General features: G+C 42.3%; 1 long non-coding RNA gene across 1 annotated transcript in view; it reads left to right on the top strand.

The window, feature by feature from the left end:
- The window catches only part of LOC109324000, a 12782-nt gene extending 7184 nt beyond the window's left edge, over positions 1–5598 (top strand). Inside the window, exon 3 of the long non-coding RNA XR_002104822.1 lies at positions 5587–5598. This is a non-coding gene — a long non-coding RNA (uncharacterized LOC109324000). The remainder of the gene's footprint in view (positions 1–5586) is intronic.
- The last annotated feature ends 2995 nt before the right edge of the window (positions 5599–8593 follow it).

Consider the following 8593-nt stretch of genomic DNA (forward strand, 5'->3'; position numbering starts at 1 on the left):
TAAACTTATAGGTGGCCATCAGATCACCCCTGAGCCTGCGCTTTTCCAGGCTAAAGAGTCCCATGGCTCCCATAGGGCTCTGTCCAATGAAACAAGCCTGTAGCCTCATCTACATTATCAAGTAACTGCATCAAATTCTGTTTTTAATTTAAACCATTAAAATGTAATGACCATTAAGCAAGACCATGGATGATGCTATACATACCAACTTCTCAGATCGCTGATCATGTGTTCTTAAATTTTCAGCTGAAACCTAAATATATCTGCTTTAGGAGTGGTATTTCTGTTGCATGGGGTTGCTGATCCATCTGTTTTCCAAGGTTGGGGTCTCTAGCTTGAAATATAAAACTTCTTCACTAAAGAATCCGTAAATGGAGAAGTTAAGACAGCAGAATGAAGATAAGGACTGGGGACCTATGTATACCTTTATGGACTTGTCCATACCACCGTAAGATTTCTTGCACATGCCTATTGGCACATGCCCAGCGCTGTTCCCAAAGTTGACATGTTCCATGTTTGCAGAGGTATCATGTGCACGGAGGGTGTGCCTGGCATCACTGTGGCAGTCTTTTGTGTGGTCAGGAAGCGGTGGGACATGCCCTCTGTGGTGAAAAGTAGGCCACATAGGCTGTGTTTAGCTGATCCTGGAGCCAGTGAGTCAAAGGGTGCTTTGGGATGCTGTTTATGACCTGCATCTGTGGAAAAGCTGTGAAGAGAGCAAGTTGGAGGTCAGGTCCATGAGACCTGAGAATAGCTGCCTTCTTTTTCAAGTGGATGGAAGCTTTTTCAAACAATGGGGAATCATGAAATGCAGCAATAATAAAAGCAGTACTTTCCCGCACCCACTATAAAACTTCTTGCAGAAGTTGTTTGAATCAAATGGCTGTCCTTGTCAGCCAGATAAATGGCCTTTGTATGGCATAACAGACAGAGCTGCCTGGAATCACTGCCCCCTGCAATGTAGCCAGTGCTCTCCAGAGAGAGCCTATTGGGAGCCAGGGAGTGCAGAATAAGCAGGTCTCTTGCTGTCATTTTTGACTTTGTGAGGCAGCAAATGTCAGGAGGAGCTATCTCCAGCCAAAGAAAAATGTGCTTGCACTGCCACCCTATGGCCAAGTAGCTGAAAGCATGTCTTTTCATTCATCTGTGGTTAGGAGAACCCAGGTGGCTGTTTTCTTGCTGTTATAATGTCTCGGTATATGGGTTGAAGGAGGCACTGTTAATCTCCAGTCTTCCTAGGAGAACGGACCATCTAAAGCAAAGAGTGGGTAAGATATTCAAATCTTCCATAACAGCTGTAAGCATCTATCTATAGGTGGTGCTAGTAGGTAGCAACAAAGCTAACAGTAAAAGATGTCAGGATGTATAATTATGAGGGGGTTGTGGCAGGAGGGAGGCAAAATGTCATGTAGAGGTGAAATTCTGCACTCTGGCTGCAGTGAAAAGGCAAGGGGGCACTACGTTTGGTTTACTAGCGTTTGGTGAACCCATGGACTCCCACACAGCACAAGATACAAAGACTTCACAGAGACAGATGCCCAAATGCAGAGCTACACTCTTTTCTAGGTATAGCATGTGAAACAAGATCAAGGTTTCCAGCATAAGAGGCATGATCCTGCAGCCGTTCATCTACCTGATCATATGGGCAGTACAGCAAATGTCTCTCAAACTCCAGTGAGTCTATTCCCACTAGTTGGTGATGAGATAAGTGTTTACTATCATACCTTTACACTTATTAGCACTGCAGTTGAGATCAATTACATGAGTTTCCCAAGGCATACCAGGAGTCTGGCAGAGCCAGGAATTGAATGATTATCTTCAATGCATTCCTTCTCTCGAGTGGAAATGCTGTTTTGACTTAGACATTGTAAGGTGCACACTTGATTCCTTGTGTACAGATATAGGACTGAAGATATGTCAAACTGCAGCATCAAGTACTCCACAGCATTCCCCCACCAGGCCTAAGCCTACCTTTAGTTGATTAAACCCATACAATCCCAATGGAGGCAAAAACAGAAGGAGAACAGTGAAGAACTTAGGTGTAGGCTAGGACATGGTGAGGGAAATGGTGAAGGTGCCTCTTCCAGAAGGAAGAACCAGTATAGCCCAGGAGAGGGCACTTAGCCAGAAGTGGAGGACGTCGTTAGGACCATGAATAGGACCAAAGCCGAATCTTCTAGTGTACTCGCTTACAATAAATAGACCGTTATCCAGCCAGGAAGGGCTTTATTGCCTCAAAGGATAATATTTATAATCCAGACATAAAAACATGGTCAAAAGAAATGGCAAAAAATTCCCCCATTCTGACTTTCAAATCTATCTTAGGACCCACCATCTTGCCATACCTTCCTATCAGCTGCCAAGCAGCCAATGCAACCTCTTATCCTTTACCAGCTCTGGGAATCAAGGAGAATACTGAGTTCTCATGTTGTGGCCTGATATCATGATCTAATATTATATAGTTCTGCTGCAACCTGAGATTTACAAAAGGTTAACAGCTTATTTTTCTCCCCAGTGAACACACTTACACGTGGATGGTTATTCCCTGTCCCTTCACTGTTCTTTGCCACTGACATGCTAGAGCATGCAGCTCAGCTAGATTTCACAATCTGCTTCTTAGTCAACATAAATCAGTTGTTGTCTCCTCTATTCTTTAGTCCTTGGAAATTGTCTTATAGATTTCATAGACATTAGGGCTGGAAGGGACCTCAGAAGATCTTCAAGTCCAGCCCCCTGCCCCAGGGGCAAAAAGTCAGCAGGGGCTGTGTGAAGTCTTCTGCTGCTAGTAAAATGTCAAAGCAAGGCCTCAGCATTTATGGAAAATATGTATTGGGATGAAGCGGAGCTTTTGGGGAGGCCAGTTCATGTGGACGCTGTTATTATTATTCTAAATGACTGGTATGTAAAATAAAATAACAGTAGCTTGGCTGGCAAGAGAAAACCCAGGTGTTACTGACTTTTGATTGAAAAATCTGGATTCTGGGTTTCTAAGCCCTAGGTCCTCCTCCAATCATCAGCACGTATACTGTGGCAGCACAGATAGGTCTTCAACCAGGGATCAGGTCCTAAGGTATACGTACAGACATATAATGAAAAGAGGTCCTAGTCCCAAAGACTATATAATCAAAGTAATTAATTTATCACATATATCTCAGTGCAGTCAGGGCACTATTTTCCCCCTGTGGTGTCCTAATTTCTGTTGGGTGGAGTTAAAAACATATGCAAACTTTTTGCAGGTGTTGGGACTGGATGGGCTGGAGAATTTTGTATGAGAGACAACACCTTTCCCTTGGTTCTAGTCTGGCTGTAGCCAAGATTGCTGTCAGAGAATAGCAATGTTTGGCCCAAGAATTTGAATTGTACCAAAGTCTTGCTAGGTACCATTCTACTACCCTGATTTCTAAGGCTGGTTAGAGCTGGTAAGACACAATTGTAACTTAGAGCAGCCTTTGATAAGCATCATGTACAGGTACCTGATAGCAGGCTTATGAAGCAGTAACATTGCCTGAGGATGAAGTGCATCACAGTGATGCTCTGACATGCCTTGATGCATTCCCTGGGTTGGGGCTTGTGTGGGGAGATGGCCACACAAGAGGAATCCCTCAGGTCCTTCCAGGCCAGAGTTACCACCTGTTTGCATCACCATCTCTATGAACAGTACCCTTCAAATAAAAGGACATGGTTGGACTAGATGAGGTCCTCCTGAGGTCCCTTCCAGCCCCAATTTTCTATGATTTTGTGACATGAGTAAATTGACTTTAGATCTGGAATTATTGAAATGTGAGTGAGCTCCATGTCACAAAATCATAGAATTTGCCTCCTAGTGTGCTGTTCTGATAAATGTAGCTTGTTGGAGCTAATCTCTCGGATAAGATATGTTGACTTGTTTCTAGTCATGATTGTTGCCACTTTGGTTGTAAGCCACAGGTGCAAGTTGAGAGAGAGAAACTCCAGATATGCCCCGAGCGTGATCTAACTCTTGTTAATGTCAACAGGCCAAATACCGCTTTCAATGAGCTCACAGTTGAATTGAGAGCATGCCCCTTGACTTGAATGGGGCTCCTATGAATAGAGGGCTTCCAGTAGTTCACTGATGTGTCGCCAATAAAGAACAGGTTGTGCTCTCCTCACTTTCAGCTGTACCCTTAAAATGAAGAGCTGTGTGAAGAAGAGAGAGAGCAGCTGCATTCTAGCACCTAAGTAATTTTGTAAACATTTTCCTACTTATGCATCTAATTAAAAAAAAATTAGCACTTGCAATATTATTTCATCAATTCATATTATTATTCTATTTGCAAACAATAAGCATTCATTATGAGAAGTCCCACTGCACAGAAAATACTGAGAATAGTTAAGAAAACTCAGAATTAATTTATGTGATTTGGTAATCATTTTCAACTTCATTAAATACTCAGAAGCCTAATAATACATTATCCTTATCTTGATGCTAAATTTTAATTGCATGAAGTTTGGTCCCTCAATAATTAACACATTGTATATCCCACCTAATTCACAAACTAATTGTCATTTCCCAGATCTTTGTTACTTGCTAATTCTGCCAAGGATAAAGAATTTTACTGTCAAAACTCCAGACTAAGTGACATTCTACAGGCACAATAATGACAAAACAAGTTAATTTACTGCAAAGTCGCTGAAAGATGAGGCTTTTTTAATTGCATATTTGCTACCTTCATTAAAAAGGTAAATGGCGCTTCCGTTACATATTTGCCCATTTCTAACACATTAAAAAAGTGTTAACGAACCTGATTAAAATTAATTGAAAAGGTCCAAGATCTGCAAAGAGATCCTAACACCAGCAAACTTCTAATTGAAGCCAAGAGAGGGAGATCTGAAAGGGGTTTTTGAGTGAAAAAGAATTGAAGTTGTAGCTCTACTATGAAACCGAATGAGTCAAGAAATATAAGTATATATAAGTAAGAAACCAAATGAGTCAAGAAATATCAGTAAGCACCAAAACACATGGATCTAGATATAGAAAATGCTTTCTCTTTGCATTCTTTGTTGCTGATTGTTTTATTCTTCCATTCTCCACCCCTACTCTGAAGAACCAGCTTATGTCACCATTGCTCAAAAGGGAGAAGAGCACTTGGGTACAAAGAAGGAGATGGAGAGCAGCCCAGTTGTCTCTTTGCGGGGTAGAGGAAGGGAATGCATGTTTGTTAAGAATACAGGCTCCTGATGTGTTAGAAAAAGAAAGAAATGGGTCTTGACAGAAACAAAGGAGTGAAGAGCATAGGGATGCAAGAACAGAAGGAATAAAATAGGGGCTGAAGAGAAGAGACAGAAAAGGAGTCCATGCTGCAGAGAGTACAAACAATCTCCTGAAGCGGGCTTAGAAGCATCTGCAAATGAACTAGGAAATATTATTAATGAGCTGGGTTAGGCCTAGGAGAAAAGTCGAAGGAAATTAAGCAAATCTTGTTTGAGCTAATGTTGCACATGCCTGTAAATTGCCCCTGTTTTAATGATCATTCACAGGTACATGGTTCTGGACTAGTGGATCCCTGGTCTGATCCATTGTATCTGTGCATAGGTTTATACATATTGGCTTGCTTGTGCACTGAGATTTTGGCACAGTTGTAACAACCAACCTGCGCTATAATTTTTGGCAATCGGCTACTTCTAAAATCCAGGACTCCACTAGAGTGCACTCAGTTCTCCACGCTGTGCCAGTTTGCAGTATGTGCCTGTGTGTGTGTCTAAGTTGGGGAGAGGGTAAGTTTATGTGTACATTGGGAGGATGGGATTTGCTTTAGATAAAGGTATCTCTCAAACTTAATAGAATATTACATTATTCTGACTGTGGTGTTTAAACTCTCTCATCCCTCTGCCTGACTACCAACCCCACTGTTTCAGGATAGTCTAATCTTATTAGAACTATTTGTTTCATCTTCGTTAATGACATACACTAGTTATCTTGTTGCCACTATATAAATGTAAAATGAGAGAGAAACATTATGAGCCATTTTAATTTTTTTTTGTTTTGATTTAATTTAAATGGCTGAATGAAAAATAGCTTCTTCTAGTAATTCTGCTGAAACTAACTCATTTTGATATTGGTTCTATTAGCCTTCTAATAGCATGAAAGCTAAAAAATTAAATCGTTCCACTTCCACATTCATAATTATGTGCAATTAAAATCTTTACATACCCAAAAGTCTTATATGAAGCCCTGAACCCTTCAACTGTCACTCTTCATTATCTCCAAGCCCAACAATTTTACAGTGACACACTGTACACAATGAGATGTGCTAAAGAGGAAATATTATATTTTACTGATGTATGTGTTCTTTAATTTCTCTGAATTAGCTTTTTGATATGGATGCTAATTGTTTTCTTTGAAAAGAGTCGCCGCGGATATGTGATTTCTCTATGCCTGTTGCTCTTCAAAAAAAATATAGTTAATTGCAGGGAAACAGGAATTTCTCTCTCTCTCTCTATATATATATATATCAGCTGCCTATCAAAGGAATGAATCTTAATCCAACTTTCTGACTGCACATTAAAAAGAAACCTTCACTGTTTGTGATCAGCACAGGCTAGTCAGGGACTTTAGATGTTTCCCCCTCTTCATTTATTCATGAGGTGAAATGATTAATTAAAACGGGACATTTGGTGGTACAAGTCACAATTCTTCTTTCCCTCTCCCCATGAACTTGTAGGATATTCGGAGAGACCCATTACTAAAGTACAGCCTCAACTATATGGCACTGGCAACTTATCTCCCATTGCAACCAGGGACCTTGGGACTCAGCCGTTATTGTTTGGCAGCCATCTCAGTTATATTCAAGTAAATATGGTACTCGTACAAGATGAGGTCACCCCCCCCAAATCAGCATGGGGGAAAAGCCTCTTGTCTTTTATTTGCATACGAAGTGGAGGCGGGGGGGCAGGCAGCTGATGCAGCTCTGACTCTGGCCTTGAGCCTTGGTTGGGGCCAGAGTCAGACCTACAGCAGTCTCCTGTCCACCCACTTCCCACCCCCTTACTGTCAGGCACAGCTTGGCTCTGGCTGGGGCTAGGGTCTCTCCTGGGAGAGCACACGGCTCCAGGGTCTGGCACGATAGTAAGGATGGGGTGGGGAGGGTGTATGGAGCTGGGTGGGACAGGGGGTAGGAAAGCTGCAGGGGGAAGAATTTGGGGCAGAGGGCTAGGGGGCCACCAGGCACCCCCCTTCTCCCCACTGGTTTCCCTACTGTAGCATTGGCAGAGGGGAGCGGGGTGGTGGGGGAAGGAAAGACAACTCTCTAGTACTTAAATTCCATACCTGGAAAATGATAAGAAAAATTATAAATGTTCTATATATAGAATCTAAGTATTGTGGGGTTGTCTTGTATTCAGAGTCATTTTATTCTTGAGCAAATATAGTCCAAACACTGGGTGAAGACGAGGGAAGTGAGACCGGTGGCTGAAGTTGGGCAACCCCAAGTACACACAAGGCCAAGGATGATAGGAGGCGAATCTAAAGGTGGGCATGGCAGCTTCCCTCTTGAATCTCTTTATACAATGATCTACAGAGGAGGAAGGGAAAATCAGCCATGCTGCTGGCAGCACCCCCCTTGTCATGGCCCTACCTCTAGCTTTGTGGGGAAACATGTTAGGAGTTAATAAAGTCTGTGCCCATTTGGGGTTATCCTCAGGCTTCCTGCTTCCTTACTGAGTTGAAGAACAAAGATCCCAGTCGAGTCAGATACCTAACGTTCAGCATGCGAGCCTCCGTGCTGAACTCCATGGATGCACAGGAGAGCTGTAGGGGTTGGGGGCATGGGCCTGTTTGTGAATGATGCCATACCTTCATAGGGTCCTGGACACGCGGGAGTTAGGGACCACAACAAGGGGTTGTCTACACAAGGATGTTGGTGCTCAGTGGGCTAGAATTTGCAGCCCACTCTGGGGTTTGCTTGGAGCCTGAGGAAACAAACGTTTTGCCCCAGATTACAGTAATCTGAGGCTATTTCCACAAGGGAAAACCTCTTGGTACCTTCCTTTCTACAGAGCCTCTCCTCTGGGTTTCTGTGTGGGAGAGTCATTCCTCTTGTATTATCATCTAATATAAATAAACTATGCCAAGTGGCTTGTTTTAACAACACTTACTGCACTCCACCCACCTTGAAACACCCTCTTCAAGATCTAAGTGTTTTGAGCATTTGTAAAGAAGTGTTATCCTAACAAGAGTGATAATGAGTTGGATGCAGTTGGGAATCAGGTACCTGAGAATCACTACACACTTAGCGAAGGCTGTTATTCCCAGACTCATTCTTTTTCTCTTTTCAGAATTAAAAATAAAGCAGGAAAGCGATTTCTACAAAACCAACAAAGTTATTTTTACAAGAGTCATTTTGCCTTGTTAACTGCATATTCATTTACTTCATTGTCCCCTTAACTAAAAGAAAAAATGTCTGATTTTTTTATACGTAGAAGAATGCTGCTTTTAGGTTGCTAGCTTGCATCACTTCCCTAGCATCTACACAGAAGCAACAAGCATTGCTATGAATCCAGGGTTGGCCTGTGTTGGTTGTGTTCTGGATGCTTTACATTGCACTGGTGGATGAAATGGGCCTGGAGCAGCAAA

This window comes from Crocodylus porosus, unplaced genomic scaffold (assembly GCF_001723895.1).
Source record: "Crocodylus porosus isolate Cpor-Errol unplaced genomic scaffold, CroPor_comp1, whole genome shotgun sequence".
Taxonomy (NCBI): Eukaryota; Metazoa; Chordata; order Crocodylia; family Crocodylidae; genus Crocodylus; species Crocodylus porosus.